Source organism: Acipenser ruthenus, chromosome 40, assembly GCF_902713425.1.
Source record: "Acipenser ruthenus chromosome 40, fAciRut3.2 maternal haplotype, whole genome shotgun sequence".
NCBI lineage: Eukaryota > Metazoa > Chordata > Actinopteri > Acipenseriformes > Acipenseridae > Acipenser > Acipenser ruthenus.
This window is the reverse complement of record NC_081228.1, coordinates 9,891,703-9,915,467: the sequence shown is the minus strand read 5'-3', so window position 1 is coordinate 9,915,467 and position 23,765 is coordinate 9,891,703. Positions and strand designations below refer to the sequence as shown.

Below are 23,765 nucleotides of genomic sequence, written 5' to 3'. Positions count from 1 at the left end.
GCTGGCTGTCTCCCAGGATATTGTTACCATATAAGTAATTTTCCATTTTGGATCTTATTATAGTTTCCATAAGTTTACATATAATAGAAGTCAGGCTTATTGGTCTGTAGTTACCTGGTTCGGTTTTGTCTCCCTTTTTGTGGATTGGTATTACATTTGCTATTTTCCAGTCTGTTGGTACAACCCCTGTGTCAAGAGACTGTTGCATGATCTTGGTTAGCGGTTTGTAAATAACTTCTTTCATTTCTTTGAGTACTATTGGGAGGATCTCATCCGGCCCAGGGGATTTGTTTATTTTAAGAGCTCCTAGTCCCTTTAACACTTCTGCCTCTGTTATGCTAAAGTTATTTAAAACTGGATAGGAACAGGTCGACATGTGGGGCATGTTGTCCGTGTCCTCCTTTGTAAAAACCTGTGAAAAGTAATCATTTAATATATTTGCTATTTTTTTTTCTTCATCTATGATTTTGCCATTTGTGTCTCTTAGACATTTAACCTCCTCTTTGAATGTTCTCTTGCTGTTATAATATTGGAAAAACATTTTGGAATTGGTTTTAGCCCCCTTAGCAATATTGATTTCTATCTCTCTCTTGGCCTTTGTCACTTCACACAGGTTATAGTTACACTGTCTGGCTACATTGTGTTTGTCACTTCACACAGGTTATAGTTACACTGTCTGGCTACATTGTGTTTGTCACTTCACACAGGTTATAGTTACACTGTCTGGCTACATTGTGTTTGTCACTTCACACAGGTTATAGTTACACTGTCTGGCTACATTGTGTTTGTCACTTCACACAGGTTATAGTTACACTGTCTGGCTACATTGTGTTTATCACTTCACACAGGTTATAGTTACACTGTCTGGCTACATTGTGTTTGTCACTTTTATCTCATGCGTTCCGGTACCTCAGAGCCCCCCGGAACACCCCCCTCTCGCACTCACTATGTGTTCCGGGACCTCCCGATTTACAAATTAAGCACTGACGATACACATCACAAATATACAAAACAATTAAAAACAAAGCATTAATATCATACTGTTATCATATACACACGAATTGCACAATAATACAAAGCAAATTAAATATTGCTGAAGCGGTTTTTATTTTAGCAGACGAAGTGTTCAGTTGTAGCAGTCCAGTGTTGGGAATGGGTTCTTTCAATGCAGCGGGTTTGTGCATTTAAGAAAAGAGAGGAAGACTCGTAAAATGAGTTGGAGACAAGCAGATGAGAAGCAATTACCATCCGCAGTACGAATTAAAACGGGGTGCTGCTTTTTATGAGATAAATTAGAAAAAGCAAGTCAACAAAGTTAAAACATATTTACGATATATTGATATACTGATATATTGATAAGTGAAATGGAATTAATACACGGGGCTGCAGTCAGCACGTACTGTACTGCTGTTTGATTCTGAGGTGTTTACAGATTTTTCTTTAATGAAATACTAAATCAACATGTTCTGCATTATTTTCCCAGTTATAAACCTGCAGAGAAGTGGATAAGAACAGTGATATATGATCTGTTTCTCTTTGTACAGAGCCATTCTCAGACTCCAGTCCCATCCCCCACTCTCTCCTCTCCGCGTCTTTCACACGGTGTCAGCTCAGCCTGCTTTTCAAACCCCGCCTCTCAGAGCCACACACCACTCCAGGGAACCAGAGGGCACAGTTCAGCTTCTTCTGTTGTAAAATCGTCTCTCTCACGGAATCAAAAATGGCAGAAGCAAATATTCTAGTTGGAGAGGACCACTTTAGCTGTCCAGTGTGCCTGGATATATTGAAGAACCCAGTCGCTATTCCATGTGGACACAGTTACTGTATGGGGTGTATTAAGAACTGCTGGGATCAGACTGATCATATAGGAATCTACAGCTGCCCTGAGTGCAGAGAGACCTTTACGCCAAGGCCAGTTCTGCGCAGAAACACCATGCTGGCTGAAGTTGTGGAGAAATTAAAGAAGACTGGACTCAAGCCTCCTCCTGCTCAGAATTATGCTAGACTTGGAGATGTACGGTGTGATTTCTGCACTGGGAGAAAGTTCAAAGCTGTAAAATCCTGTTTGACGTGCCTGGCTTCTTACTGTGAAACACATGTCAAGCCACACTATGAAGCTGCTGCATTTAAGAGGCACAAACTGGTCGATGCAACTGGAAATCTGGATCAAAAGCTTTGTGCTGAACACCAGAAGATGTTGGATGGGTTCTGCAGAACTGATCAGATGTGCATTTGCTGGTTGTGTGCTGATAAAAAACACAAGAGCCACGACACAGTCTCAGCTGACACAGAAAGAACAGCGAAACAGGCAAGAGATTTTTAAATATAATCTATCTATCCTAGAAGGATTCCCGGATATTAAGCACGTTTTTTTACAGTGTCTTTTACTTTCTCTGCCTAAACTATTATGGATTAAAATGTATTTCAGGATTTTATTTTAAAGTTTGTGGAACAATAATTAGTAGTATTTATATTTCTAGTATTTTCTCTGTATAAAATCATAAATCATATTTCAGTTGAACTATTTAAGATATTATAGTTAAATCTTTATGTGTAAAATAAATAAAAAAAAAACCTTGCAAGCCAACACGTATTTCCAAACAGCATATTTAATATAATATTCTGAACATTCAAGTGAAAGCTGCTTCAGTTAGTTGCTTGACAAAAAGAAAATATGCAGCACATTCAAAGCAGCCACTATTCTGTACTTGTAGTTTGAAGAAGTTCCTTCTTCTGGACAGTTATTGTGCAGCCAGTTTCCTTTTGTATTGTTTTGTTGCTGGCAGCAGTTTGCCGTTGAGTAGATTACATTTGGCAGTTATTCTTACCAGATTATTTTAAAACTTGTTGGCAATACAGGACCCATCATTGGGAGTAATTTAAATAATCATTATTCTGAGCCAAAGCACTGTTATGTTCAAAGCCGCCATACATATATCAGACAGCGAGGCCCCTCTGAAGAGAGCCCAAGATATAGCCAACCCTCTAGTAGAGTGCACGGCTACTCTCCCAGGTGGGGGGTAAGCCTGCAGTGTCATAAGCCTCAGCAACCGTGTCAGCAATCCAATGCAACAGTCGCTGCTTTGAGAGGGGCTGTCCTAGGGTCCGGATACCGTAACAGACAAAGAGCTGGTCAGTATGAGACGGATGGCTCGCTTGCAGAGCAAGGCGGCCACTTCCTCTTTGAGTACCGAGGCCTGATGAGGGTCCGACATGAAAGTATGCGAGGCTCCTCGGAAGGGGGGAGGTCTCAAACGGAACTGCAACGCGTAACTGTTGTGTAAGGTAGCGAGCACCCAGGAGTCTGAGGTGCAAGGGCTTGCCCTTAAAGGCCAGATATATGGAGCAGCATACTAGATATGAGGCGGAGCTCCGTGGCCACCAGCTGTGGGAGCAGGGTCTCCGTGAGCACGCCATCCTGGTACGCGGTGACAATACTCGGGTGATGGCTCGGCCATGGGAGACTCAGCGTCTACTGTTGTACCGAGCACCATGCATATCAGGCACTGATTGCACTGTGTATCGTGAGCACTACGTGCACCGAATATAGTGTATACCGAGTTCACAGTGTGCACCAGTTGCACGGAGCACCCATGCGTACCAGAGAGCCGAGGGATATATACGCACTTTGTGCATAGAGCACCGTGTGCAATGAGCACCGTGTGCACCGAGGTACAGAAACACCGGGGGGCAGCTATGCAGCATGTCTACCCTAACCACGTAGTCATACACCTGGTCAGTGCATAGCATGCACCAGGGAGACACAAGGGCTGAAGCCACGGCGGTTGAGCTGAAAAGCAAACAGCAAACACAAGACAAGCGAGCAGGCTGCTGAAGACAGAAAAAGAAACTTCAGTTAGGAGTCACTGATTCCGGGAAAGTGACAAGCCGGCTTTCAGCACGAATGCAGGGAAATGCAGTCGACTCAGGAAGCTCTTTTTACAAACAACGCTCAGTTAAACACAGAGGTCTTACCAAACCATCTTGAGAAGCAAAAAGAGAAATAGCTTCCTCAGGATGATGGTTTTAATCCCTCGGTGGGCGGGACTGAGTGCATCATCCCAGGAAGGGGCCTATCGGCAGCTCTGATATAAAGAGCTCTGTAATACCTACCCAATGGGCAGGGATATCCCATACATAATGTTGTTGTTGGTCGTCTTCGAATTGAAGGGGATTGAATGCACTAGAGCAGGGGTTCTCAACCCTGGTCCTGGAGACCCACTATCCTGGTGGCTTTTGTTCCAACCCGAGTTCTTGGGTACTTAATTGAAACCTTAATTGAACTAATAATTTGCTTAATTTGACTTTGCTAATTGTTCAGCTTACAAAAAGTTTTGATCTCACCCAATGTCACATCAAAAATGTCACTGTTTTTGAACACAGAAGCAGCTGAGAGAGACGCAGGCAGAACTACAACAGAGAATCTTGGAGAGACTGAAAGAATTGGGGGAGCTGAAACAGGCTGTGCACTTACTGAAAGTGAGTATGGAGCACAGGGCTAACCAATACCATTTAGACTTTTATTTTAATAATTTAAACATTTTAACTATAAGACTAAGTGACACAGACACACACAGCATTTCAACTATAAGACTAAGAGGCACAGACACACTCAGTATTTCAACTATAAGACTAAGTGACACAGACACACACAGCATTTCAACTATAAGACTAAGTGACACAGACACACACAGCATTTCAACTATAAGACTAAGAGGGACAGACACACACAGCATTTCAACTATAAGACTAAGAGGCACAGACACACTCAGCATTTCAACTATAAGACTAAGTGACACAGACACACTCAGCATTTCAACTATAAGACTAAGAGGCACAGACACACACAGCATTTCAACTATAAGACTAAGTGACACAGACACACTCAGCATTTCAACTATAAGACTAAGAGGCACAGACACACACAGCATTTCAACTATAAGACTAAGTGACACAGACACACACAGCATTTCAACTATAAGACTAAGAGGCACAGACAAACACAGCATTTCAACTATAAGACTAAGAGGCACAGACACACACAGCATTTCAACTATAAGACCAAATGACACACACACACAGCATTTCAACTATAAGACTAAGTGACATTAAGTTCTTTCCTTTTCACTGTGTTTTTCTCAAGTATACACTAATTAAATATAATACTAAACATTTATTAAAACGTCATTGTTTATTCGTTTCAACGTTTAAACCTAACAGATTTGTAGTTGAAGTTGCCAATGTGGACCTAAATACAGATTTATTTGATTTCTTGGCACAGAGGTAGACAACCCTGGTCCTGGAGGGCCTCAATCCTGCAGTATGTTTTGTAGGCATCTCTTAATCATCAATTGCTAAATACCTGGAACAAATGGAAATTCAGACCAATTACAACAATCATTTAATCAATTAGGGTAAAATCCAGAAGATCCTGTGGCACTGTGGACTAGAGTCTCAGCAGACACAAGTGTTACAAGATATCACATTCATTTATAATACAAATTCTGGTACCCATTTATATAGGGGATTTGAACCCCCAACCATCAGACAGGATTAGCACTTGTATGTGCTCGCTCTATCCGAGATCAGCTGTTAATTAAGCTGGTAGGTGTGTCTCGGCGGAGCGCGTATACCAACCAGCTGATCAGTGTGATCAGGGCTGCTGCAAGGCCTCTGTGAGGAGCTGCACATTTTAATTTCGTTTTGGAGAGGTACGTTTTTTTCTCGGTACGTTTCCCATTGTTGGTAACGTGCCTGAGTGTGTCTTTTGTTTGATAATAAATACTGCGCCAGTGCGTGTGTGTTCACCGCAACTCTGTGTCTCCGTGCCTCCATTACGAGCCTCACCTGCCTGCCTACCTGCTTCAGCTGGGATAACAAAACGACTCCATCACAGTGCTTCACAAAAACCATCAAAAACACGATACACACAGCATAGGAAAACATTCATTATAGATATAGCAGAACTAAAATAATAAAAAGATAACAACAACGACTCCATCACAGTGCTTCACAAAAACCATCAAAAACACGATACACACAGCATAGGAAAACATTCATTATAGATATAGCAGAACTAAAATAATAAAAAGATAACAACAACGACTCCATCACAGTGCTTCACAAAAACCATCAAAAACACGATACACACAGCATAGGAAAACATTCATTATAGATATAGCAGAACTAAAATAATAAAAAGATAACAACAACGACTCCATCACAGTGCTTCACAAAAACCATCAAAAACACGATACACACAGCATAGGAAAACATTCATTATAGATATATCAGAACTAAAATAATAAAAAGGATATTTTATATAAATAAGTCTCCAATCATGCGTTGAAAAAATGTGATATTAAAAAATAATAAAACAACATCATACACACAACATAATAAAAACAGTGCTAATGGATATCAATAATAGAAAGGCTATAATAAAAAAAAGGCTTTTGAATATAAATACGTTTTCAATCTTCACTTAAAAACAGCGAGACTTCTAGCTTCTCTGATAAAAGAAGGCAGAGAATTCTATAATGTAGGAGCCTCATAGGAAAAGTCCCTTCCTCCCATATATTTGTATTTACCCTTGGGTAAATGGGTGCTAATCCATTAAGGGTTTTATAAGTTAAAAGTAAAATGTTAGCATCAGTTCGAAACTGACAGGAAGCCACTGTGTATTTATGTATTTTGCATATACATTCTAAATAATATGATGTTTTGTCTACTTCACTGTTTCACTCAGAGCACAGCACAGACAGAAATAAAGGAAAGTAAGATGATATTTACTGCGCTAATCCGATCCATTAAGAGAGTCCGCGCTGAGGTTCTTGTGCTGATAGAAGCTAATGAGAAGGCTTCAGTGAATCAGGCTGAAGGACTCATAAAGAGACTGGAGCAGGAGATTGATGCGCTGAGGAGGAGAAACGCTGAGCTGAAACAGCTTTCAGAAACAGAGGATCACATCCATTTTCTACAGGTAAACTCACTGCTGTGAAGAAAGTTTGAAATTAATTAGGAGTGTGGTTTCAGACAGTCTTTTCCAATTGAATAGACCATTGGTGTTCCCCAGAAAAGTTTTGGACCCCATTCTGTTTCACTGAAAACTAATTTTCTCCACTTTCATGTTGTAGAATTTCCAGGCTCTCTGTGCCCCTCCTGTAACTGGAGATTTACCCAGTGTTACTGTCAATCCAAACATCTCTTCTGGGACGATGAGGAAAGTTGTGGCTGAACTTAAGGAACATATTGAGGACTTCTGCAAGGGGGAATTAAGCAAAATGACTAAAACAGGTTGGTGTGAAACCTATTTATATGTAAGGGATAACACACGACAAGGCGTGGAGTGTACTGCATTAACATACGGCTGTGGGTGGGCTGGAGGCACGAAGCAAGCTAAGTATTATTATTATTATTTATTTCTTAGCCAACGCTCTTATCCAGGGCGACTTACAATTGTTACAAGATATCACATTATTTTTACAAACAAATACCCATTTATACAGTTGGATTTTTACTGGAGCAATCTAGGTAAAGTACCTCGCTCAAGGGTACAGCAGCAGTGTCCCCCACCTGGAATCGACCCCACGACCCTCTGGTCAAGAGTCCAGAGCCTTAACCACTACTCCACACTGCTATCAACAAACATATCAACAAAGACATATGTTAATGCAACACAGCCCACAAGCCCTGGAGTGTGTTATCCCACTTATAAAACAGACACAATAAAACATAGAAAAAAACAATTTGTTTTTATTTAAAAAAAAACAAACAATGTTATTGTGACGGGGTACTGCCCCGTCTTTATGATCAATGTTGGGACTGGCAGGGAGGGGGTTAAAATTCCTCCCTGCCAGAAAAACATGTGAGAATGTGGCTGGAGCCCTAATTGACTAATCAGTAATTATTGAATAATTGGGCTCCAGCCACAGGGAATAAAAGCCAGGGGAGAGGCCCTGGCTAGGAGAGAGTTGAAGGAGAGTTCCAGAAGCAAGAGTGTGTTTGTATGTGGTGTTTTTCTGTTCCAGTGAAGGCAACGCCCAGCCTGGAAATCTTTATTTTTGTAAGTTTTGCTTTGTGTGTATTTTGTGTTTAAAACCTTTTTTGTTTGGCCCTTGTGCTGGTTTATTTTGTATTTTTGTTTATTAAAAACTTTATTTTTGAACTTTATACTGTCTCTGAGTCTCAAACCTCAGTCCATCCTGTCACAGTTGGTGTTCAGAAGTGGGATAGCGCCACCTGGAGACTCAGAGACAGTATAAAGTTCAAAAATAAAGTTTTTAATAAACAAAAATACAAAATAAACCAGCACAAGGGCCAAACAAAAAAGGTTTTAAACACAAAATACACACAAAGCAAAACTTACAAAAATAAAGATTTCCAGGCTGGGCGTTGCCTTCACTGGAACAGAAAAACACCACATACAAAAACACTCTTGCTTCTGGAACTCTCCTTCAACTCTCTCCTAGCCAGGGCCTCTCCCCTGGCTTTTATTCCCTGTGGCTGGAGCCCAATTATTCAATAATTACTGATTAGTCAATTAGGGCTCCAGCCACATTCTCACATGTTTTTCTGGCAGGGAGGAATTTTAACCCCCTCCCTGCCAGTCCCAACATTGATCATAAAGACGGGGCAGTACCCCGTCACAGTTATTATATATTCTTCCGCTTTGGAGAAATAATAGTCCATGAGACAAGGTTAAACAGGAGGTTTTCAACATTTCCAACATCAAATACAATACTAGTTTATCCCAACCGGGATAAAAAAATAATTAATTGTAGCTCTGTCCAGCTACTTACCTCTAATGGCTAAAGCTAGTTAAAATGAGAGTACACACCACCGAGATGTGCTAGACCTGGGGGAAGAGCAAAATCTAGCTGCAGGCTTCGCAATGCGCTAGGTCGTGATGGGATAACTAGCAGAAATGGCTGAAATAATAGTAAAACATGTCTAAAAACTTAAGGACTGTGAATATATATATATATATATATATATATATATATATATATATATATATACTGCTTATAGTGAAAATAATCGAGAAAAAAATAATAAGGCACAGAGTAGAAACTGAAAATAACTACACCCAGGCTCAGCTGTTGCGAGTCTAATATGCTGTGTATTGATATTTATTAATCTTACTCCAATTAGACAAAAATAAGTTCCGCCATGCATTAAACTATTTAATGCACTGTTGAAAGCCCCTCAACAGCCAATCAGCTTGCAGCATCCAACATTCCGTTTTGTCAATGTATGTATTATATACACAAATATATACATTCTTTAATCCAGTGCTTGTAAAATATTAATAAACACCTCTTGCACATTCCTGGCTATATAAACATTGTAGATTCATTGCAGATTCAGTCACTAAGTTGATTTTTCTCTCTTTTCATTGCCCAGTGAATGAAGTTGCAGTTTACAGTCTGCAGGATCCAGAGCCAAGGACCAGAGCTGAGTTTTTAAAATGTAAGTCTGTTTGATTGGATGATGTGTCACTTCATTTTGAGTTAACAGCAGAGAACAGAGAAGGGTAGAGTTTGAAGACTGCAATTATTATTTATTAGTAACTGTGTGTACATTTGAGATTTTATTTGAAAATAGGAACTAATTCTAATAGTTGTAATATTTTAAAATATTTTTTTTACAAAGTAAATTATTTGAAAATATTTAAATATGTTTTGGCATAGGCACTGGAACCTCCTGAATCTTACTGGTGCTGAGGTTTACTATGGTCACATGACATGGCAAGAAAAAAAAACTCTTACTGTTAAAAAAACATGCTTAAATACTGTTAACCATTATAAATAGCGTACCAGCCAGGACACTCACAAAAAGCAAACCACATATGACAATGTATTATTTAAAACGCTTGTTCACAGAAAAACTTCGAGCTCCAATCAGAATTTCCGTGTGGTTTTTCTGCACTGATTGGCTGTCTCTCTATTGCCTTTATATTATTATTTATTTATTTCTTATCAGACACCCTTACCCAGGGCGACTTACAGTCGTAAACAAATACATTTCAAGAATCACAGTACAAGTAATAATACAATTAACAGCAAGATAAATACAATGACTTTGGTTCAAGCAAGTACAAGTATGACAAAATACAATTCAATAATACAGCAGATAACAGTGTCAGTGATAGTTACATCAGGATGTGATTAAGTACAAAATACTACCGATTAAACACTTGACAGGTTACAGTACTCTGAAGTAAAGGATTAAATGCAGTAAAATAGGGGGCAGATAAGAGCAAGTAAAGCGCATTTAAGGAAGGGTGATAAGTGTCCCAGGGGAAAAACAGAGGAGTTCTACAGGTGCTTTCTGAAGAGGTGAGTCTTAAGGAGGCGCCGGAATGTGGTCAGGGACTGGGCAGTCCTGACATCTGTAGGAAGGTCATTCCACCACTGCGGAGCGAGGGTGGAGAAGGAGCGGGCTCTGGAGGCAGGGGAGTGTAGAGGAGGTAGAGCCAGTCTTCAAGTGCAGGCGGAGCGGAGAGGTCGAGTGGGGGTGTAGGGAGAGATGAGGGTCTGGAGGTAGCTGGGTGCAGTCTGGTCAAGGCATCTGAGGCTAGTACAAGAGTCTTGAACTGGATGCGAGCGGTGAACGGGAGCCAGTGGAGTGAGCGGAGCAGTGGAGTTGCGTGGGAGAAGCGGAGTTCTGGATGAGCTGGAGCGGACGGGTGGCGGACGCAGGGAGGCCAGCCAGGAGGGAGTTGCAGTAGTCTAGGTGGGAGAGTACCAAGGCCTGGACCAGGAGCTGGGTGGTGTAGTTGGTGAGGAAGGGTCGGATTCTTCGGATGTTGCTCAGGAAGAATCGGCAAGTGCGTGCCAGAGTGGAGATGTGCTGGGAATAAGAGAGGCAGGGGTCCAGGGTGACTCCGAGGTTCTTAGCAGAGGAAGAGGGAGAGAGTGTGGTAGATTCCAGAGGAACAGAGATAGAGAGAGAGGGGAGGAGGAGGAGGGAGGAGGAGGGAAAGAAAAGGAGGTCAGATTTAGAGAGGTTGAGTTTGAGGTGATGCGAGTGCATCCAGGAGGAGATAGCAGACAGACAGGTAGAGATACGGGATGGGATTGTGGGGTCAGAGGGGGGGAAGGAGAGGAAGATCTGAGCATCGTCAGCATAGAAGTGGTATGAGAAACCATAGGATGCGATGAGGGGGCCCAGGGAGTGGGTGTAGAGTGAGAACAGGAGAGGACCCAAGACTGACCCTTGGGGGACTCCTGTTGAGAGAGGGCGAGGTGTGGAGGTTGAGCCGCGCCAGGTTACCTGGTAGGTGCGGTCAGAGAGGTAGGAGGTGAACCAGGCAGAGCAGTGCCGGAGAGTCCCAGGTCAGCGAGAGAGGATATTAGCTGACGTGGTTCTAGTGCCAGCTGCAAAATATTTATCATGAATGCTGGTGCTATGAGTAAAATCATTTTAAATACATTTAAGTATTTTCTTTTTAAACTATTTTCAAATTTATAATTGCACAAACAGTAATTAACTCATGGTGGCATTCTGACATGCAGAATGCTAAATAAATATGTTCATTTCAATAACTTCAAAAAAGGCCCTTAAAACAATTGAGAAGAATTTGTTGATACTATTCTACATTTACTTTCCACAAAAGACATTAAAATATCTTCAAATAATATTTACTTTCTGACATAGATATATTTTTTCAAATAACATTTACTTTAAAAAAATTGAAATGATTGATTTTTCCAGGTTTGCTGCAAGGCAAAATAATTCTGGTACCCATTCATATAGTTGTCTTTTGTCTAACTGTCCTCTTCTCTTTAATCAGATTCCCGTCAGCTGACACTGGACCCCAACACAGCGCATAGAAAACTCCATCTGTCTGACGGGAACAGAAAGGTGACCCGAAGTACACAAGCCCAGCGATATCCTGATCCCCAGAGAGATTTGACAGGTGGACCCAGGTGCTTTGCAGAGAGAGTTTGTCTGGAACTCGCTGCTACTGGGAGGTTGAGTGGAGTGGGGGAGATGCTTTTATAGGAGTCACATATAAAGGAATCAACAGGAAAGGGGGGCAGTATGCCTGTGTCCTTGGACGCAATGACATCTCCTGCAGTTTGTACTGCTCTGATTCCATTTATACTGCCCGGCATAATAACAAGAAAATTGAAATAATTGCTCCCTACCGCCGTCGAATAGGAGTGTATCTGGACTTTACTGCCGCCTCCTTGTCATTTTATGGAGTCTCTGGGGACTCAATGATGTTCCTGCACACATTCCAAACCACATTCACTGAGCCACTCTATCCTGGGTTTTGACTTCCTTGTGTAAATTCCAGTGTAACAATCTGCAAGCTGAACTAGACCACTGTTATGTTGAAAGGGAACGTTCTTAGCCTCCTTGAGTTTCTGGGTATCTTCCAGAAGGCTTTGGTGCTTAGAATTGTTCATAAGCACATAATTAATGCTTAAAATATGCTTTTAATATGCTTTATAGAACAAGTAATACATGGTACTATCAACATTTCCAAATGTGTTATACATGCATCGTAGTTTGTTAAATATTCTGTTTATACTGTACCAGAACTGTATTTTTAAAAAGAAGAGCAAATATTTACCTTTTATATTAAATCAATATATCCAGGGATGATTCTACCTGGCAGATCATTTATTATCAACAGACTTTTCCTTAATTTAGAACCCTCTTCATGTCCTTGATAGAATGTTGATGCCTTCAGTGGTGCAGATAGCTTTTCATGCCAGGGTGGGGGTGGGGTTGGGGGGGATACTTATTCAAGGGGCCCTGTGACAGAGTGTGTGCATGTGTGTGTGCGTGTGTTTGAAGTGTTCAGTGTGAATGGGTATGTGTTCATTGTTCACATTTGGAATATGCACACGGGAGGGAGAGGGGGAAATTAATTAAGTCACGTCACAAATATAAGGGAGGAAGGTGCACTGTGTGTTGAAGTGTTGTGCAGGGAGAGATTGTGTGATTGTGTTAGCCGTGCTGTTTGTTTATTGTTTTGTTTGTGTTTAAATAAATACTTAAAACCTACCATTTCTCCTCCATGTCTGCCACAGCCCCCACTGATAAGACTTTTCTTTCATTTGTGTAAACCAACAATGTTCAATACATGGGCAGTATATGAAACATATACTTGGTAACAAAAGTATCATCAAGAGATGGTTTGTAGAAAACAAACAAACAGTGCCTGAATCACTAACAACATAGCTGATGTACTAATACTTTCACAAATATCTTTTATTATTATTTTATTTCTTAGCAGACGCCCTTATCCAGGGCGACTTACAATTGTTACAAGATCTCACATTATACATTATTTCACATTATACAGATATCACATTATTTTTACATACAATTACCCATTTATACAGTTGGGTTTTTACTGGAGCAATCTAGGTAAAGTACCTTGCTCAAGGGTACAACAGCAGTGTCCCCCACCCACAACCCTCCGGTCAAGAGTCCAGAGCCCTAACCACTACTCCACACTGCTGCCCTATTATCATCACTCTCATCTCATTTTCTAACCAGTAGCTGAGCTATTTTTCTGACACAAGATTAGAACTTGATGTATGTACACTTGCTTGCCATTTTAGAGGTATACGTTTCACAGGGGAACTAGGAGCTAAAAACATTGGCAGGAAAAACTAGCCTAACAGTGAGCTTGTAAACAGCACCTGTACGGAGCCACACTGGGTTTTAGTGGAGTTTGTCGTGTTTGTTGACCTTTTGTTTATGTAAAGTGGTACAGACTAACAGTTTGCTAAATGCAAAGAGGAGGAAGTTAAAAGGAATGCTATTCGTGACAAGCCTTATCAGACCTCACCATGCTCTATCATTACACCTTTACTAGAAAATAGAGATGGTGTTGACCACTTCAAAAAAAGAATAATTGTCATTAGGTTAAGAGGTATTGTGATGGAGTGAATGTTCCAAACTGTAATGTGGAGGCTTTAGGAAATACACTCCATCTCGCTGAGACTCATCGAGGCCAGCATGCCAGGATTGTATAATTAAGCATTTGAGCCCTTTACTGTGTGGTAATGCCCGCCTCGTGCAGTCACATACCCGCCTTGTGCAGTCACATGCCCTCCTCGTGCAGTCACATACCCGCCTCGTGCAGTCACATGCCCTCCTCGTGCAGTCACATGCCCTCCTTGTGCAGTCACATACCCGCCTCGTGCAGTCACATGCCCTCCTCGTGCAGTCACATACCCGCCTCGTGCAGTCACATGCCCTCTTTGTGCAGTCACATGCCCTCCTCGTGCAGTCACATGCCCTCCTTGTGCAGTCACATACCCGCCTCCTGCAGTCACATGCCCTCCTCGTGCAGTCACATGCCCGCCTCGTGCAGTCACTTGCCCTCCTCGTGCAGTCACATGCCCTCCTCGTGCAGTCACATACCCGCCTCCTGCAGTCACATGCCCGACCCTTCTTGTTATTGTAATGAGAAGGGCATTACCACACAAGTAAAGAACTGAGGGCTCAAAAGCTATTAGAATATGGATCTGTAAAAAAATAAAAAGGTTTTCTAATAGCTTTTATCCTGATTTTATGTACAGTGCCATGAAAAAGTATTTGCCCCCTGTCTGATTTTCTGCATTTTTGCACATTCTTCACATTATATTTGGTCAGATTTTTTTGTGGGTTGTTGTAGTATAGGGTGTTTCTTTCATTTGTTTGGTGTGCAAGGTAATCAAACATGTAATCTTCAGGTCTGAAAAAGTTATTGCCCCCACTAGTTAACTCAACCCAATTAAAAGGGATAATTAGGGTCAGCTGTTTAAGTACTTTGGTTAACAACCAGGCCTGATTTGGGCCAGCCCTGCCCAATATAAATCTGACTAACTTTGGCCCTTACCATCAGAGTTAAGTTGTTAGCACACAGCTTCTAGAGGCACATCATGCCATGAACAAAAGAAATTCCTGAAGACTTCCAGAAAAAAGTTGTTGATGCCTATCAGTCTGGAAAGGGTTACAAAGCCATTTCTAAGGCTCTGGGGCTCCACCGAACCACAGAAAGAAGCCATATTGTCCAAATGGAGAAAGTTTGGGACAGTAGTGAATCTTCCCAGGAGTGGCCGTCCTGCCAAAATCTCTCCAAGAGCAAGCCGTAAAATCATCCAGGAAGTCACAAAGAACCCTAGAATAACATCCAGGGATCTGCAGGCCTCTCTCGCTCATGTTTCATGTGTTCATGACTCCACCATCAGAAAGACACTGGGCAAAAATGGGATTCATGGCAGAGTAGCAAAGCGGAAACCATTGCTCACTAAGAAGAACATGAATGCTCGTCTCAAGTTTGCCAAAAAGCACCTGGATGATCCTCAAGAGTTCTGGAACAATGTTCTATGGATAGATGAGCCAAAAGTGGAACTTTTTGGCCGATATGGGCCCAGTTATGTCTGGCGAAAACCAAACACTGCATTCCACAGTAAGAACCTCATACCAACGGTCAAGCATGGTGGTGGTAGTGTCATGGTTTGGGGATGCTTTGCTGCATCAGGACCTGGACACCTTGCCATCATTGAAGGAACCATGAATTCTGCTCTGTATCAGAGAATTCTACAGGAGAATGTCAGGCCATCTGTCCGTGAGCTGAAGCTGAAGCGCAGAATGGGTCATGCAGCAAGACAATGATCCGAAACACACAAGCAAGTCTACATCAGAATGGTTGAAGAACAAGAAATGTAAAGTTTTGGAAAGGCCTAGTCAAAGTCCAGACCTAAACCTCATTGAGATGTTGTGGCAGAACCTGAAACGAGCAGTTCATGCTTGAAAACCCACAAATGTCACTGAGTTGAAGCAGTTCTGCATGGAGGAGTGGGCCAAAATTCCTCCACGGCGCTGTGGGAGACTAATCAATAACTACAGGAAGCGTTTGGTTGCAGTTATTGCTGTTAAAGGTGGCGTAACCAGTTATTGAGTCTAAGGGGGTGATTACTTTTTCACATGGGTGCATTGGGTGTTGCATAACTTTCTTTAATAAATAAATGAAATATGTATCACATTTTTGTGTTATTTGTTCACTCAGGGTCCCTTTTATCTAATATTAGGTTTTGGTTGAAGATCTGACAACATTCAGTGTCAAAAATATGCAACAATGCAGAAAATCAGAAGGGGCAAATACTTTTTCACAGCACTGTATATGTATATGTGTGTGTGTGTGTGTGTATATATATATATTGTGAGATTAAAAGAGTTTTGAAGGGGTTAGAGACAGCAGGTACCGGGAGTAACCGGGGAAGAGACACAGAACAACCAGGAACTACATTTCCCAACAACGGGGAAAAAACACAGTGCCTGACGGGTAACAGCGGCAGCTTTAAAAAGCTACTGGAATCAGATAGAGAGGAGCGTGAGAACAGGTGCACACACGAGCCGTGGGACGGGAGAGTACCGAACCTAAACGAAAGTGGGCAGCTGCATTGGGAGCGAGAAGGGGATGTTAACCAGTGGTAAACCAGAGGATTACAAATTTAACACTTGTTTCTAAACAAAACGGAACAGCGTATTGGGCGCTGCATTGAAGCAACCTTGTGGACTACCAGTCGGAGACAACCATTGTTTCTACAGCGGGACAGTGCACGGTGGTTCTACCTTGAAACAACACGGTGGACTACAAGCTTCCCTGCATCGGAGCAACGCAGAGAACATGGATTGCTGTAGAGTGAGTATGCTGTGTTTTACCTTTGATATGCTGGGAGCTAGTGAAGTACGGGACTTGTGTGTATTCAAACAGAGTGCTTAAAGACTGTATCAAAAGCCCATGAACAGGGCAAGTTATTAACCCAGGAGAACTGTGTCCAGCTGGAAGTGTTGAACGGTGTAATAATACGCAGGGACGCAACAAGGGTTATTTAAACGAAACACCATTTTATTTTATGTCCAGGGAACAGTGGAACCTGCAACAAAAGAGAGGAGAGAGTTAGAGAACGCTCATTGCTCACTGTTTGATCACCTGTATTAATTCTAATCTACACAGCAGTGTTATTACTTACCTTTACGAAAGGTTGGCTGGGTGTTGGGGCTGCACTCTACCGCAAACAGACCTCGGGGCAGTCGGAAGTACAAACCTGTGAGTAGGACGGGGACGATCACGACTCCACAGCGCCATCTGGTGGACATCCGCGATAACCTGGAAAAGAGAAAGAAGCCACAATACCAAGCCAACACCAAAGGAACTTGGATACAACAAGCCATTACTTACCTGAGGGTCTCGATCCACAAAGAAAGTCCTGGACTGTGTTTATTTGAGTTTGATTATTATTTTGCTTGATAACTGGAACTTCTGTGTGTTCATTTTTATTGAAGATACGAGAAAGAGGAAAATCATTAAACCAGAAATCTCCTTGGATCTGGGTCTCTGTCACGTTCTTCTGCACCAAAACAGACACCGCTTACACATCTCATACTTACGTGGACTATTCCTGTTCACAATATATATATATATATATATATATATATATATATATATATATATATATATATATAAGTACTTGCTCTTGCACTATTACTGTTATTAAACAAAGACTTGTCACGAAAAGTTGTAAGTAAAGTAATTTTTGTGAGTGTTCCTATGATTGACCTCAGTTACGGAGAATGACCCAATGTGGAATCTGCCTTGTGGTAGATGAAGCAATATTGGTTTGGAATTAGGAGAAGAGTCTCTTAGTTGCCTTGGGAGAGATGTTACAAAGGAGAGCAAGCTACCATCTAGAGGGCAGACTCAGAGCCTTTTCTCTCACCCTAACCAGTTTTCCGCTTTATTATCACATTTCTCGACAGGACTAACGCAGATGTCTTTGTATAATGATTTGGTAGAGACTGTCTGATCACTTGCAGGCTGATTTCCATTGACTTTAAAGTACAGAGTGTTCGTCAAGCTCTGTCTGATGAAGAATGAGATTGAAAAAACTTGGGCTGTTCTGTGATGAAGAAAAGAGGAGGAAAGACTCCGCCACAGTGGAACCATATGAATTATGAGCAGTTAAAACTACATTGTAATCAAGATGAACTCTCTATGAACATTTGTCCTGTATAGAGTAAATGTAAAACAAACTTTGCTGAAATTCAGTATTGATAAAGCAAATACAATGAATTCAGAACGAGCATTTTAATGTTAATTTGTAGGATTTGGGCTGTCGTGTGAGCGTCATTGTGCATCACGCTGGTCCGTAAAGGAGAACACATAACATTGATGCCGAAATTAAAAAAATAAGTTTTAATCGGTTGACATCTTCTTGAGTGTATTGCTTTTATGAAATTCACGCTGTGATTTAGGTTGAAGAGTGTATAGAAATAAACATTGTAAACTTTTTACTCAAGAAAGTTTATTGAGTTTTTGGGTAACACTTTACAATAAGTGTCCCTAGTTACAGTGTATTTACATAGTAGTTACATCTGTAGTTACACAAATACAGTGTAATTCTGCATTGTTACAATGCACTTAATGTGTATAAACCACACAGTATATGTAAGTACACAATTTTAACTACATTTGTAACTACTTTTTTTTACATGAGTGTGAATTACATATGTGATTACATATAAATCTTACAGGTCCCAATTCATTTTTAAAAAGCTAAATATGGTTTTAGAGTGAGTAACAATTGTGTAACAGCGGTTACATTGCAAAAAAAAAATAGTAACAAATGTAGTTACAATTGTGCTCTTACATATGCCGTGTGGTTTTTACACATTAAGTACATTGTAACAATGAAGAATCACTAAGTTGATTTTTCTCTCTTTTCATTGCCCAGTGAATGAAGTTGCAGTTTACAGTCTGCAGGATCCAGAGCCAAGGACCAGAGCTGAGTTTTTAAAATGTAAGTCTGTTTGATTGGATGATGTGTCACTTCATTTTGAGTTAACAGCAGAGAACAGAGAAGGGTAGAGTTTGAAGACTGCAATTATTATTTATTAGTAACTGTGTGTACATTTGAGATTTTATTTGAAAATAGGAACTAATTCTAATAGTTGTAATATTTTAAAATATTTTTTTTACAAAGTAAATTATTTGAAAATATTTAAATATGTTTTGGCATAGGCACTGGAACCTCCTGAATCTTACTGGTGCTGAGGTTTACTATGGTCACATGACATGGCAAGAAAAAAAAACTCTTACTGTTAAAAAAACATGCTTAAATACTGTTAACCATTATAAATAGCGTACCAGCCAGGACACTCACAAAAAGCAAACCACATATGACAATGTATTATTTAAAACGCTTGTTCACAGAAAAACTTCGAGCTCCAATCAGAATTTCCGTGTGGTTTTTCTGCACTGATTGGCTGTCTCTCTATTGCCTTTATATTATTATTTATTTATTTCTTATCAGACACCCTTACCCAGGGCGACTTACAGTCGTAAACAAATACATTTCAAGAATCACAGTACAAGTAATAATACAATTAACAGCAAGATAAATACAATGACTTTGGTTCAAGCAAGTACAAGTATGACAAAATACAATTCAATAATACAGCAGATAACAGTGTCAGTGATAGTTACATCAGGATGTGATTAAGTACAAAATACTACCGATTAAACACTTGACAGGTTACAGTACTCTGAAGTAAAGGATTAAATGCAGTAAAATAGGGGGCAGATAAGAGCAAGTAAAGCGCATTTAAGGAAGGGTGATAAGTGTCCCAGGGGAAAAACAGAGGAGTTCTACAGGTGCTTTCTGAAGAGGTGAGTCTTAAGGAGGCGCCGGAATGTGGTCAGGGACTGGGCAGTCCTGACATCTGTAGGAAGGTCATTCCACCACTGCGGAGCGAGGGTGGAGAAGGAGCGGGCTCTGGAGGCAGGGGAGTGTAGAGGAGGTAGAGCCAGTCTTCAAGTGCAGGCGGAGCGGAGAGGTCGAGTGGGGGTGTAGGGAGAGATGAGGGTCTGGAGGTAGCTGGGTGCAGTCTGGTCAAGGCATCTGAGGCTAGTACAAGAGTCTTGAACTGGATGCGAGCGGTGAACGGGAGCCAGTGGAGTGAGCGGAGCAGTGGAGTTGCGTGGGAGAAGCGGAGTTCTGGATGAGCTGGAGCGGACGGGTGGCGGACGCAGGGAGGCCAGCCAGGAGGGAGTTGCAGTAGTCTAGGTGGGAGAGTACCAAGGCCTGGACCAGGAGCTGGGTGGTGTAGTTGGTGAGGAAGGGTCGGATTCTTCGGATGTTGCTCAGGAAGAATCGGCAAGTGCGTGCCAGAGTGGAGATGTGCTGGGAATAAGAGAGGCAGGGGTCCAGGGTGACTCCGAGGTTCTTAGCAGAGGAAGAGGGAGAGAGTGTGGTAGATTCCAGAGGAACAGAGATAGAGAGAGAGGGGAGGAGGAGGAGGGAGGAGGAGGGAAAGAAAAGGAGGTCAGATTTAGAGAGGTTGAGTTTGAGGTGATGCGAGTGCATCCAGGAGGAGATAGCAGACAGACAGGTAGAGATACGGGATGGGATTGTGGGGTCAGAGGGGGGGAAGGAGAGGAAGATCTGAGCATCGTCAGCATAGAAGTGGTATGAGAAACCATAGGATGCGATGAGGGGGCCCAGGGAGTGGGTGTAGAGTGAGAACAGGAGAGGACCCAAGACTGACCCTTGGGGGACTCCTGTTGAGAGAGGGCGAGGTGTGGAGGTTGAGCCGCGCCAGGTTACCTGGTAGGTGCGGTCAGAGAGGTAGGAGGTGAACCAGGCAGAGCAGTGCCGGAGAGTCCCAGGTCAGCGAGAGAGGATATTAGCTGACGTGGTTCTAGTGCCAGCTGCAAAATATTTATCATGAATGCTGGTGCTATGAGTAAAATCATTTTAAATACATTTAAGTATTTTCTTTTTAAACTATTTTCAAATTTATAATTGCACAAACAGTAATTAACTCATGGTGGCATTCTGACATGCAGAATGCTAAATAAATATGTTCATTTCAATAACTTCAAAAAAGGCCCTTAAAACAATTGAGAAGAATTTGTTGATACTATTCTACATTTACTTTCCACAAAAGACATTAAAATATCTTCAAATAATATTTACTTTCTGACATAGATATATTTTTTCAAATAACATTTACTTTAAAAAAAATTGAAATGATTGATTTTTCCAGGTTTGCTGCAAGGCAAAATAATTCTGGTACCCATTCATATAGTTGTCTTTTGTCTAACTGTCCTCTTCTCTTTAATCAGATTCCCGTCAGCTGACACTGGACCCCAACACAGCGCATAGAAAACTCCATCTGTCTGACGGGAACAGAAAGGTGACCCGAAGTACACAAGCCCAGCGATATCCTGATCCCCAGAGAGATTTGACAGGTGGACCCAGGTGCTTTGCAGAGAGAGTTTGTCTGGAACTCGCTGCTACTGGGAGGTTGAGTGGAGTGGGGGAGATGCTTTTATAGGAGTCACATATAAAGGAATCAACAGGAAAGGGGGGCAGTATGCCTGTGTCCTTGGACGCAATGACATCTCCTGCAGTTTGTACTGCTCTGATTCCATTTATACTGCCCGGCATAATAACAAGAAAATTGAAATAATTGCTCCCTACCGCCGTCGAATAGGAGTGTATCTGGACTTTACTGCCGCCTCCTTGTCATTTTATGGAGTCTCTGGGGACTCAATGATGTTCCTGCACACATTCCAAACCACATTCACTGAGCCACTCTATCCTGGGTTTTGACTTCCTTGTGTAAATTCCAGTGTAACAATCTGCAAGCTGAACTAGACCACTGTTATGTTGAAAGGGAACGTTCTTAGCCTCCTTGAGTTTCTGGGTATCTTCCAGAAGGCTTTGGTGCTTAGAATTGTTCATAAGCACATAATTAATGCTTAAAATATGCTTTTAATATGCTTTATAGAACAAGTAATACATGGTACTATCAACATTTCCAAATGTGTTATACATGCATCGTAGTTTGTTAAATATTCTGTTTATACTGTACCAGAACTGTATTTTTAAAAAGAAGAGCAAATATTTACCTTTTATATTAAATCAATATATCCAGGGATGATTCTACCTGGCAGATCATTTATTATCAACAGACTTTTCCTTAATTTAGAACCCTCTTCATGTCCTTGATAGAATGTTGATGCCTTCAGTGGTGCAGATAGCTTTTCATGCCAGGGTGGGGGTGGGGTTGGGGGGGATACTTATTCAAGGGGCCCTGTGACAGAGTGTGTGCATGTGTGTGTGCGTGTGTTTGAAGTGTTCAGTGTGAATGGGTATGTGTTCATTGTTCACATTTGGAATATGCACACGGGAGGGAGAGGGGGAAATTAATTAAGTCACGTCACAAATATAAGGGAGGAAGGTGCACTGTGTGTTGAAGTGTTGTGCAGGGAGAGATTGTGTGATTGTGTTAGCCGTGCTGTTTGTTTATTGTTTTGTTTGTGTTTAAATAAATACTTAAAACCTACCATTTCTCCTCCATGTCTGCCACAGCCCCCACTGATAAGACTTTTCTTTCATTTGTGTAAACCAACAATGTTCAATACATGGGCAGTATATGAAACATATACTTGGTAACAAAAGTATCATCAAGAGATGGTTTGTAGAAAACAAACAAACAGTGCCTGAATCACTAACAACATAGCTGATGTACTAATACTTTCACAAATATCTTTTATTATTATTTTATTTCTTAGCAGACGCCCTTATCCAGGGCGACTTACAATTGTTACAAGATCTCACATTATACATTATTTCACATTATACAGATATCACATTATTTTTACATACAATTACCCATTTATACAGTTGGGTTTTTACTGGAGCAATCTAGGTAAAGTACCTTGCTCAAGGGTACAACAGCAGTGTCCCCCACCCACAACCCTCCGGTCAAGAGTCCAGAGCCCTAACCACTACTCCACACTGCTGCCCTATTATCATCACTCTCATCTCATTTTCTAACCAGTAGCTGAGCTATTTTTCTGACACAAGATTAGAACTTGATGTATGTACACTTGCTTGCCATTTTAGAGGTATACGTTTCACAGGGGAACTAGGAGCTAAAAACATTGGCAGGAAAAACTAGCCTAACAGTGAGCTTGTAAACAGCACCTGTACGGAGCCACACTGGGTTTTAGTGGAGTTTGTCGTGTTTGTTGACCTTTTGTTTATGTAAAGTGGTACAGACTAACAGTTTGCTAAATGCAAAGAGGAGGAAGTTAAAAGGAATGCTATTCGTGACAAGCCTTATCAGACCTCACCATGCTCTATCATTACACCTTTACTAGAAAATAGAGATGGTGTTGACCACTTCAAAAAAAGAATAATTGTCATTAGGTTAAGAGGTATTGTGATGGAGTGAATGTTCCAAACTGTAATGTGGAGGCTTTAGGAAATACACTCCATCTCGCTGAGACTCATCGAGGCCAGCATGCCAGGATTGTATAATTAAGCATTTGAGCCCTTTACTGTGTGGTAATGCCCGCCTCGTGCAGTCACATACCCGCCTTGTGCAGTCACATGCCCTCCTCGTGCAGTCACATACCCGCCTCGTGCAGTCACATGCCCTCCTCGTGCAGTCACATGCCCTCCTTGTGCAGTCACATACCCGCCTCGTGCAGTCACATGCCCTCCTCGTGCAGTCACATACCCGCCTCGTGCAGTCACATGCCCTCTTTGTGCAGTCACATGCCCTCCTCGTGCAGTCACATGCCCTCCTTGTGCAGTCACATACCCGCCTCCTGCAGTCACATGCCCTCCTCGTGCAGTCACATGCCCGCCTCGTGCAGTCACTTGCCCTCCTCGTGCAGTCACATGCCCTCCTCGTGCAGTCACATACCCGCCTCCTGCAGTCACATGCCC

General features: G+C 41.6%; 2 pseudogenes; both read left to right on the top strand.

Moving 5' to 3' along the window:
- The first annotated feature begins 356 nt into the window (after positions 1-356).
- LOC117414380 (tripartite motif-containing protein 16-like) lies at positions 357-12,726 on the top strand (annotated as a pseudogene).
- Positions 12,727-16,645: 3,919 nt separating this feature from the next.
- On the top strand, positions 16,646-22,074 carry LOC131708049 (tripartite motif-containing protein 16-like; annotated as a pseudogene).
- The last annotated feature ends 1,691 nt before the right edge of the window (positions 22,075-23,765 follow it).